The 12067-nt window shown below is 36.0% G+C and overlaps 1 protein-coding gene across 1 annotated transcript in view; it reads right to left on the reverse strand.

Moving 5' to 3' along the window:
• Positions 1-12067, reverse strand: part of ATRNL1 (attractin like 1) — a 756768-nt gene that overhangs the window by 454896 nt on the left and 289805 nt on the right. The window lies entirely within an intron of this gene.

A 12067-nucleotide genomic window follows, 5' to 3' on the forward strand; every position in this document is an offset into this window, starting at 1 on the left:
GTTAAAATTAAATCTATTGTCAAAATGTAGGAAATGCATAAATAATTAAGGTACCTATTTATTATTTTTTTATGTAGGATAAGTAGGAACCCCTGACCACTAATCTATATTAATTTCAGTAACTGTTCCAAGTTGAATATCATTTTAGTTATAAATTATATTTATATAATTAGATATAATGATGTTATAAGCATTCTTAGTGGCACCTGTCATGATAGTTTCACATCCTATAGTTTCAATGAAAATGTGTCTGGGCTCTTGACTTCAACTGGACAAGACAGTGGAAAGTAAAACAGAAAGCTATAATTTGGAAGCAGTCAAGATGTCAGGAAATTGAAAAAGGAGAGGACGGTCAAGAGAGAAGCAAACTAGAATTATAGCTAATCTGAACCTACATGTATGACACTATGAATAATATTGTGGAGAAATATTACTCACACCCACATTTATTTTAAAGATTTTATTTATTTATTTGAGAAAGAGACCGAGTGGGGGGGGAGGGAGAAGCAGACTCCCTGCTGAGCAGGGACCTCCATCCTAGGACCCTGAGATCATCACCTGAGCCAAAGGAAAAAATCTAACTGACTGAGCCACCCAGACACTCCCACATTTTGAGTCAGATATTCCAATTATATTAAATTTCTTATATCTTCAAAGTTCATAAGTTTGGAATGACATTCTAATTACTTGGAATTAAACATTCAAGAGGCCAATGGTAAAATGAAATTCTGATATGTGCAACAACATAGATGAGCCTTGGAAATGTTAGGCTAAGTGAAACAGGCTAGAGACAAAAGAACAAATATTGTATGGTTACAATATTGTATGGTATGAGGTACCTAGAATATACAAATTCATAAAGACAGAAAGTAAAATAACATGGCTACAGGGAGAAGAAATGAGGAATTATTGCTTAATGGATTTAGAAATTCTGTTTGGAATGATAAAAAAATTTGGTGATGGACAGTGGTGATGATTGCACAACATTGTAAATGTACTTAATGTCCACCTAAAAATGGTTAAAATGATAAAATTTATGTATATTTTACAATAAAAAAGAAGTCAGTGGTGATTTAACATAAGCTTTAATATCACACTGAAGAATGTAGTTTCTGACATTTTTAATGTCTTGGTAAAAAAATTGCCACCTCAGTAAAGAGAAGGTTATACCTGAAAGACTATACATTTAAAATTCTTAGTTAAGAGTCAAACTTTAATTGTATTCCCAAGAATATGCACATTTCCTTAAAATCTAAAAAATAAGGAGCAACATAAAAAGAACTATTCTACTTTTTGAGAAGAGGGAGCCTATTTTACTGGAAAAGGAAAATTAACAAATTATATTTGTTGGCAAATCAAATAAATTACTGTAGAGGAATGAAGCTAGCAAATGGCAGGATATATATGGAGGTTTCATCTATCTGATATAACCTATTAAAATATGAATTATTTTAATATGATATGGATTAAAAGATAGATTAACATATAATAAAAAATACAGCAATAGAAAGTGACATCAGTAAGATGGCGAAATAGAAAGTGCCAACCCTTATCCTCCATAAAAACACGGATTTAACAATGTTATATGAACCAAAATACCTTTATGAGAGAATCAAAATCCAGTTAAAAAGTTGCAGTACCAAAGGTTAATACAAAACCAACAATGGCCACATTATAATGGGTAAGAAGAGCAATTTCACTTTACCCATTTCAGCCCCTGCCCCAGGACAGCATTCAGCATTAGAGAGATCATCTCAGCTTATGACTTCTACCTCAGGAAAAGGGAGAGTGTAGCATACACCCAACATCTCTGGCCTTTCACTGCAGTGCACAAAGCATCTGTTTCTGTTTCACCTCACCTACAGCACTAAGAGAACAAGCATAGTTCAGACATTGACAGCAGCTAAAAATAAAGAAAATAAGTGGGTGGCTTACTGCTGCTGTCATGGCTCCGCCACATTGAGAGAAGGTGCACAACCCTGAGACTTCTCCTCCAGAAGGAAGAATGAGGTGTGCATTCAACACCCTGGATTTTCTGTGCACTTTCCAAGGGGAAAAGGCAGACAGCTCACTATAGCCAGAATGACTCTCTGAAATTGAGAGAAGACATGCAAACCTAAGACTTATTCCCTAGGAGGAAGAAAGACTTGAATATGATAATTCATAGAAAAGCTTTCAGATGCTCCCAGTATCTATAGCTAGGCTGGTTGATGAAGGTCTTTCCCTTTGAAGCTGGTCCATAAACACTAGGAGAAGCAGTTGTTTCTTCAAATGCGAGAGACACCAATGCAAAACTACAAGGGAAATGAAGGACTAGAGAAATGACACAACCATAGAAACAAAATAAATCTCCAGTAACTAACTCTAAATAAATGGAGTTCTAGAATTGCCTGGCAAGTAATTCAAAATAATTACATTAAAGAAGTAAGGGAGTAATAAGAGACCACAGAAAGATAATTAAATGAAATCAAGAAAACATTATATGAACAAAATGTCAATATCAACGGAGACAGAACTATAAAAAAGAACCACAGAATACAATAAATCAATACAGATCCTCAAAAACAAACCTGACTGAGCAGAAGAAAGAATCAGTGAACTCAAAGGCAAATCATCTGAAGTTACACAGTAAGAGGAGCAAAAAGAAAAGAGAAAGAAAAAAGTGAAGAAAGCCTAGTGGACTTACGGAATACTTCAAGAAAAACCTATATATATATATATATACACTGAATATATATATATACAAACCTATATATATATATTCAAACCTATATATATATATATATATATATATATATATATATTGAAAGTCCCAGAAAGAGAAGAGAAAGAAAGGGGAAGAAATCTTATTTAAAGAAATAATGGCCTAAAATGTCCCAAATCTGGGAAGTATAGGCATCTAGATTCATGAAGCTGAAGAAAATAGAAGGAAAATGAACCCAAAGAAATCAAATCAAATCGTAAAACGTCAAAGACAGAATTTTGAAAGCACCAATAGCAAAGTGACTTATCACATACAAGTGAGCCCCATAAGGTTATGAGTGGATTTCTCAGAAGAAATGTTGCAGACTATAAGGGATTGAGAAGACACATTAAAAGTTTTCAAAGAAAAAATATACTGACCAGGAATACAATTCCTGGTAAAACTGTTCTTAAAAAAAAATGAGAGAGAAAGACTTTCACAGACAAACAGAAGCTGAGGAAGATCATCACCACTAGATCTGCTTAAAAAAAAAAAAAAAAAAAAAAAAAAAAGCTAAACTGTTATAACATCAGTGACAGAGTGAGAGGGGAAACAAAGGTAAAGTATAGACTTTTGGTTTGTGATTGAAGTTATGTTTTATCGGCTTAAAAAAGACTGCTATACCTATAATATATTGTATGTAAGTCTCATGATAACTACAAGGAAAAATACATATAGGATAAAAGAAAAAGAGCAAGAAATCAAAGCATATCACTACAAAAAATCAATAAAGCACAGTAAAAGACAGCAAGGGAGAAAAGAGGAACAAAAAAAAAATAAGACAGACAACAATTAACAAAATGGCAATAGTAAATCCTCTCCTATCAATAATTAAACACAAATCCTTTAAACCCCCCATTCAAAAGACACAGAGTGCAGAGAAAGACGATTATCATATGATTTCTCTCATCTATGGAACATAAGAACTAGGAAGATCGGTAGGAGAAGAAAGGGATAAAGAAAGGGGGGGTAATCAGAAGGGGGAATGAAGCATGAGAGACTATGGACTCTGAGAAACAAACTGAGGGCTTCAGAGGGGAGGGGGGTGGGGTAATGGGATAGACTGGTGATGGGTAGTAAGGAGGGCACATATTGCATGGTGTTATACGCAACTAATGAATCATCGAACTTTACATAAGAAACCAGGGATGTACTGTATGGTGACTAACATAATAAAAAACATTAAAAAAAAAGACACAGAGTGGACAACTGGATTAAAAAAACAACAACAACACCCAACAACATGCTATCTAAAAGAGACTCATTTCAGATTTAAGGACACTTACAGACTAAATATGAAGGGATTGGAAAAGATATTCCATGAAAATAAGAAACAAAAGGAGGAAGAGGTAGCTATACTTATATGAGACAAAACAGACTTTAAGTCAAAATCTTTAACAAGAAACAAGCAAGGACATTATATAATGATAAATGGATCAATTAATCCAGAAGATATACTATGATAAATGCAAACACATCCACTATGAGAGCACCTAAATATAGAAACAAACATTGACACAACTGAAGGGAAGAATAGAAGGAACAGAATAATAGTAAGGGAGTTCAATACCCTACTTTCAACAATGGATAGAATACTCGAAGAGAAAATCAATAAGGAAAAAGTGGACTTGAACACTACAAAACACACGTGCTTAACAGACATAGAAACAAAAGCCCACATAAAAGCATCCGAACCCACATTCTGTTCACGGGCATATGGGATAGTCTCCAAACTACATCACATGTTAGGTCACAAAACAAGTCTTAACAAATTTAAGAAGACTGAAAACATATCAGTTATGTTTTCTGACCACAATGGAATGAAACTAGGAATCAAAAGCAGGAGGAAAATTTGAAAGTTAAAAAGTATGTAGAAATTTAACACATTTCTGAACTAATGGATCAAAAAATAAATCAAAAGGGAAATCAGAAAATACCTTGAGACAAAATAAAATGAAAAAATTATATACCAAAACCAATAGCGTGCCACAAAACCAGTTCAAAGAGAAAATTAGTAACAAATGTGACATTAAAAAAGAAGAGAGCTCTCAGGGGTGCCCAGTCAGTTAAACATCTGCCTTCTGCTCAGTTCATGATCCCAGGGTCCTGGGATAGAGCCCCACGTTGGGCTCCCTGCTCAGTGGGGAGTATGCTGCTCCTTCTCCATCTGCTCTTCCCCCAAACTCATGCTGTCTCTCTTGCTCTCTCTTTGTCTGAAATAAATAAAATCTTAAAAAAAAGAAAAGAAGAGAGCTCTCAACTAAACAATCTCACTTCACACCTCAATTCAAAAGAGAACAAACTATGTTCAAAGTTAGCAAAAAGAAGTAAATATTAAAGATTAATGCAGAGATAAAGAGTAGAAAAGAAAAATCAACAAAACACGAGTTGTTTTTTAATCAAAATCGACACAACCTTTAGCAAGACTAAGACAAGAAAGAAGAATTAAAATGTAAAATCATAAATGATACATTACAAACTATGCTACAGAAATAAAAAGGATTAAGAGACTAATATGACTAATTATATATCAACAAACTGGATAACCAAAATGAAATCAATAATTCTTAAAATCATACAAACTACCAAGACAGATGAAGAAACAGAAAATATGAACAGATCAATAACATGCATCGAGACTGAGTAAACAGAAACCTCCCAACAAAGAAAAACTCAGAAACAAATGGTTTCACTGGTTCATTCCAGCAAACATTTAAAGAATTAATACCAATCCTTCTCAAATTCTTTCTAAAAACTACAGAGAAGGGAATACTTCCCAACTCATTTTATGAGGCCAGAGATAATCTGATACCAAAGCCAGACAATGACAGTACAAGAAATAAAAACTCTAGGCCAATAACACTGATGAGCACAGTTGCAAAAATCCTCAACAAATACTAGCAAATTGAATTCAACAGCACATTAAAAGGATCATTCACCATGATAAAGTGAGATTTATCCCTGGGATGAAAAGATAGGTCAACATACATAAATCAACTAATGTGATACACCACATTAACAGAATGTATAAAAACCATAACCATCTTGATATAGAAAAAGCATTTGGCAAAATTAATCATCCTTCATGACAAAAACCCTCAACAAATGAGCTATAAACGGAATGTACCCCAATATAATAAGGCCCATAACTGACAAGCCCAAGTAAACATCATACTCAATATAGAAAAATTGAAAGCTTTCCCTCTATGATCAGGAATAAGATACGGATGCCAACTCTCACCACTTCTATTGAACAAAGTATTGGACATCCTAGCAAAAACAATTAAGTAAGAGAAATAAATAAAAGGGACCCAAGTCAAAAAGGAAGAAGTAAAATAATATCTATTTACAGATGACATAATCTTATATGTAGAAAAACCTGAACACTGTATTCACACACACACACACACACACACACACATACACACACACACACACATCCATGCCTGTTAGAACTAATAAATTTAGTGAAGTTTCAGGATACAAAATGAACATTTAAAAAATCAGTTTTATTTCTATACACTAATAGCAAATTATGTTAAAAGAAAGTTAAGAAAACAATCCCATTTATAATAGTAGCAAAAAGAAGAAAATACTTAGGAATAAACTTAACCAAGGAGATGAAAGATATACACTGAAAATTATACAACATTGATGTAAGAAAGAAGACACAAATAATGAAAAGATATCCTGTGTTCTCAGATTGGGAAACTTAATATTGTTTAAATGTCCATGTTACTTAAAGAAATCTATAAATCCAATATTATCTCATCAAATTCCTAGTGGCATTTTTACAGAAATGGAAAAAACTATCTTAAAATTCATACAGAATCGTAAGAGACCTCAAAAAGCCAAAACAATCCTGAGAAAGAAGAACAAAGCTGGAGGTATTACACTGCCTGATTTCAAAATATATTACAAAGCTATAGTAATTAAAAATAGGGTACTTGCATAAAGATAGACATATGGTCCATAGAGAGCCCAGAAATGAACCCACACATACATTGTTATCTTCAATAAGGTTGCCAAGAATACACAATGAGGAAAGGACAGTCTCTTCAACAAATGATGATGGGAAAACTGGATATCCACATGAAAAGAATGAAACTGGATCCTTATTTTCTTAGGGCGCTAAGACTGCTATACGAAAAATACCACAGACTAGGGCAGAAGGAGTGGCTATAAAGAGCAGAATTGTACTTCTCACACATTTGGAGGCTGGGAATTCCAAAGTAAAGGTGCTGGAAAAGTTGGTATCTGTTGAGGTCACTTCCTATTTAATGGACAAGCCCCTTCTTGCTGTGTCCTCACATGGCAAAAGGAGGTGAGGGAACTCTCAAGAGCCTCCTTAAATTCCATTAATGAAGGCTCCATCCTCATGACCTAATTACCTTGCAAATGTCCCATCTCTAAATGCCATAACATTGAGCATTATGATTTAACACATGATTCTGGGGGGACACAAACATATATACAGAACACAAAGTGAATTAAAGAGACTGTGTAGATGTGTCTAGCAAGAAGTTGCTTTGGCCGAAGTCACAGAGGTTGTTGCCTGTTTTGTCCTCTAGGATTTTGATGGATTCCTGTCCCACACTTAGGTCTTTCATTCATTTTGAGTCTATTTTTGTGTATGGTGTAAGAAAAAGGTCCAGTTTCATTCTTCTGCATGTGGCTGTCCAATTTTCCCAACACCATTTGTTAAAGACACTGTTTTTTTTCCATTGGATATTCTTACCTGCTTTGTCAAATACTAGTGACCATAATGTTGAGGGTCCATTTCTGGGTTCTCTGTTCTGTTCCACTGATCTAAGGGTCTGTTTTTGTGTCAGAACCATATTGTCTTGATGATTAGTTTTATAATAGGTTTGAAGTACGTTATTGTGATGCCACCAGCTTTGGTTTTCTTCTTCACCATTCCTTTGGCTATTTGGGGTCTTTTCTGGTTTCATACAAATTTTAAGATTATTTGTTTCAGCTCTGTGAAAAAAAATTGATGGTATTTTGATGGGATTGCATTGAATGTACAGATTGCTCTAGGTAGCAAAGCCACCTTAACAATATTGGTTCTTCCAATCCATAAGCATGGAATGTTTTCCCATTTCTTTGTGTCTTCCTCAAATTCTTTCATGAGTGTTCTATAGTTTTCAGAATACGGATCCTTTGCATCTTTGGTTAGGTTTATTTCTAGGTATCTTATGGTTTTGGGTGCACTTGTAAATGGGACTGGCTCTTAAATTTCTCCTTCTTCTCATTGTTAGTGTACAGAAATGAAACTGATTTCTCTACATTGATTTTATATCCTGCCACTTTGCTGAATTCCTGTATGAGTTCTAGCAATTTTGGAGTGGAGTCTTTTGGGTTTTCCACATAAAGTATCATGTCATCTGAGAAGAGTGAGAGTTTGACTTCTTCTTTGCCAATTCAGATGCCTTTTATTTCTTTTTGTTGTCTGATTGCTGATGCTAGGACTTCTAGTACTATGTTGAACAACAGTGGTGAGAGTGAACATTCCTGCCATGTTCCCCACCTCAGGGGAAAAGCTCTCAGTTTTTCCCCATTGAGAATGATATTCACTGTGAGCCTTTTGTATATGGCTTTTATGATATTGAGGTATGTCCCCTCTATCCGTACACTGTGAAGAGTTTTAATCAAGAAAGGATGCTTCTAAAGTGCTTTTTCTGCATCTATTGAGAGGATCATATGGTTCTTGCCCTTTCTTTTATTAATGTAGAGTATCACACTGATTAATTTGAGGATGTTGAATCACCCTTGCAACCCAGGAACACATCCTACTCAGTCATGGAGAATAATCCTTTTAATATACTATTAGATCCTACTGGCTAATATCTTGATGAGAATGAACTATGGGACTTCATCAAGATAAAAAGGTTTTGCACAGCAAAGGAAACAGTCCACAAAACCAAAAGACAACCAACAGAATGGGAGAAGATATTTGCAAATGACATATCAGATAAAGGGCTGGTATCTAAAATCTATAAAGAACTTACCAAACTCAACACCCAAAGAACATTAATCCAATCAAGAAATGGGCAGAATACATGAACAGACATTTCTCTAAAGAAGACATAAAAATGGCCAACACACACATGAAAAAATGCTCAACATCTCTCGGCATCAGGAAAATACAAGTCAAAACCACAAGGAGATACCACCTCACACCAGTCAGAAAGGCAAAAATTAAGCACTCAGTAAAAAACAGATGTTGGGGAGGATGTGGAGAAAGGGAAACCCTCTTACACTGTTGGTGAAAATGCAAGCTGGTGCAACCACTCTGGAAAACAGCATGGAGGTCCCCAAAAAAGCTGAAAATAGAACTACCCTACAACCCAGCAATTGCACTACTAGGTATTTACCCCAAAGATACAAATGAAGTGATCCAAAGGGGCACCTGCACCCCAATGTATAGCAGCAATGTCCATAATAGCCAAACTATGGAAAGAGCCCAGATGTCCATTGACAGATGGATAAAGATGATGTGGTGTATGTATATACAATGGAATACTACTCAGCCATCAAAAAAATGAAATCTTGCCATTTGCAACAATGTAGATGGAACTAGAGGGTATTATGCTAATACCCCGCAGGAGCGCACGGGGTGGGGAAGCGGGTTTCTGTGTTATGGGCATTAAGGAGAGCACTGAGTATTATATAAGACTGATGAATCAATGAACTCTACCATCTGAAACTAATAATACACTATATGTTAATTAATTGAATTTAAATTTAAAAAAAAAAAAGGACACAGGTTGACAAAGAGTCCATAGTGGAAACGTAGGGGAAGTGGGACAGATAGAGACGAGTACTCTCCAGTTAGCCTCTTAATAAATGATTTACAAATTTAGACAAAGTTAGAAAGAAAGAAAGAAAGAAAGAAAGAAAGAAAGAAAGAAAGAAAGAAAGAAAGAAAGAAAGGAAGAAAGAAAGGAAGAAAGAAAGAGAGAAAGACTGTGTAGGAAGATGGTGTCGGAGTAGGAGGACCCTAGGCTCATCTCTTCCCATGAACACAACAAGATAACTATTGAATCATCCTAAATACCCCAGAAATTGATCTGAAGACTGACAGAACAAACTCCAGGACTAAAAGGAGAGAAGAGGCCACATCAAAGAAGGTAGGAAGTGTGAAGATGTGGTTTAGGGGAGAAATGGATCGTGGGTGCTGTGGAAGGGAGGGAGCTGTGGTCACGGAGAAGGGCAAGAGAGAGAGAGGAGCACACAGAGAAGCACACAAGAACATTTCCCCAAAGCCACTGCCTTGGAAAATGAGAGGGGCTGAATTTCATGAGTTCTTGCAACTAGCAGGTCTTAAAGCCTAGAGTTTTAAAAGTCTGTAGGCTTGACTGGGACAGGGCCTGAAGGCCATTGTGCTGCTCCTGAAGAAAAATCAGGCAAATAACACAGGGGCAGACAGCATGGAAACAGCAATCTGAAAAACACCTCAGGGACACAGGGGTAGATCATTCTCTCTCCTGGGATCACATCCCTGAGAGGTAGCATTCATGGATATGCTTCTGGAGGAACAAATGAGCTGGCCATTTCCCTCCCCTGCCCCTCAGCATAAACACAGAGCCACCTATGGGGGAAGCACACACACTGGCTGCCTAACTTGCTTATATCAAGCCCAACCCCCCTTCACTCTGGTGGGCCTGCTTTCCTCGGTCAAGCTTGCCTCAGTCACACACACCAAAAATACTACATAAAGCTCCAGGATGTAGACACTACATGACCTCTTCCTCAGAAGGCCATTACTTTAAGAGAAGGAGGAGACGTAACTGCCATTTGTAATACACAGAAGTAAGAGACTTAGACAAAATGCCAAGATGCAATTCATTCCAAATGAAAGAACAAGATATGGTCATGGCCAGAGATCTAAGCAAAACCAATATAAGTAACAAGCCTAATGGAGAATTTAAAGCAATAACCATAAGGACACTCATTGGATTTGGGAAAAGAATAGAAGACACATCAAATGTGATAGTGACACCATCAAATGTAATAACATTCATATTATAGGAGTCCCAAAAGAAGAAGAGAGAGAAAAGGGGGCAGAAAATTGATTTGAAGAAATAATAGCTGAAAACTTCCCTAATATGGGGAAGGAAACAGTCAGATCTAGGAGGCACAGAGAACACCCATCAAAATCAACAAAAGCAGGCCAATACCAAGATATACTGTAAGTTACTTACAAAATACAGTGATCAAAAAAAAATCATAAAAGTGGGGCACCTGGGTGGCTCAGTTGATTAAGTGTCTGACTTAGTTTCAGGTAATGATCTCAGTGTCCTGGGATCTGGCCCTGAGTTGGGCTCCCTGCTCAGCAGGGAGTCTACTTCTCCCTCTCCCTCTGCCGCTTCCCCCACTCATATTCTCTCTCTCAAATAAAGAAATAAAATCTTTTAAATAACCATAAAAGCAGTAAGACAAAAGATGTCCTTAACTTACAAGGGAACACGCATAAGGCTAGCTAGAGATTTTGCAACAGAAACTTGGCAAGCCAAAGGGACTGGATGCTACATTAGAAGTGCTGAATGGGAAAAATCTGCAGCCAAAAATACTCTATCCAGCAAGGTTATCGTTCAGAATAGAAGCAGAAATAAAGAGTTTCCAAGATGAACAAAAACTAAAGGAGTTCATGACCACTAACCCTGCCCTGCAAGAAATATTAAAGGGTCCTCTTCGAATGGAAAGGAGAGACCAAAAGTGACACACAAGTAAGGATCAGAGAAAATCTCCAGAAACAATGAAAAACAAGTAATAAAATGGCAATAAATACATATCTGTCAATAATTACTTTGAATGTAAATGGATAAATGCTCCAATCAAAAGACACAGGGTGCCAGAATGGATAGAAAACAAAATCTATCTATATGCTGCCTACAAGAGACTCATTTTAGACCTAAAGACACTGCAGATTGAAAGTGAGGGGATAGAAAAATATTTATCATGCAAATGAATGTCAAAGGAAAGCTGGAGTAGCAATACTTATATGAGCCAAACTAGATATTAAAACAAAGACTGTAATAAGAGACAAAGAAGGGCACTATAAAATCATAAAGAGGAAAATCCAACAAGAACATAACAATTGCAAATACTAATGCACCCAACATGGGACACCCAAATATATAAAACAATTAGTAACAAATATAAAGAAAATAATAGATAGTAATGCAATAATAGTGGGAAACTTTAACACCCCACTGAAATCAAGGGACAGATCATCTAAACAGAAAGACAACAAGAAAAAAATGGCCTTGAATGACACACTGGACCACAAAGATGTAACATATTCAGAACATTCCATTC

The sequence above is a fragment of the Ursus maritimus genome, unplaced genomic scaffold (genome assembly GCF_017311325.1).
Source record: "Ursus maritimus isolate PB19 unplaced genomic scaffold, ASM1731132v1 scaffold_7, whole genome shotgun sequence".
NCBI classification, from domain to species: domain Eukaryota; kingdom Metazoa; phylum Chordata; class Mammalia; order Carnivora; family Ursidae; genus Ursus; species Ursus maritimus.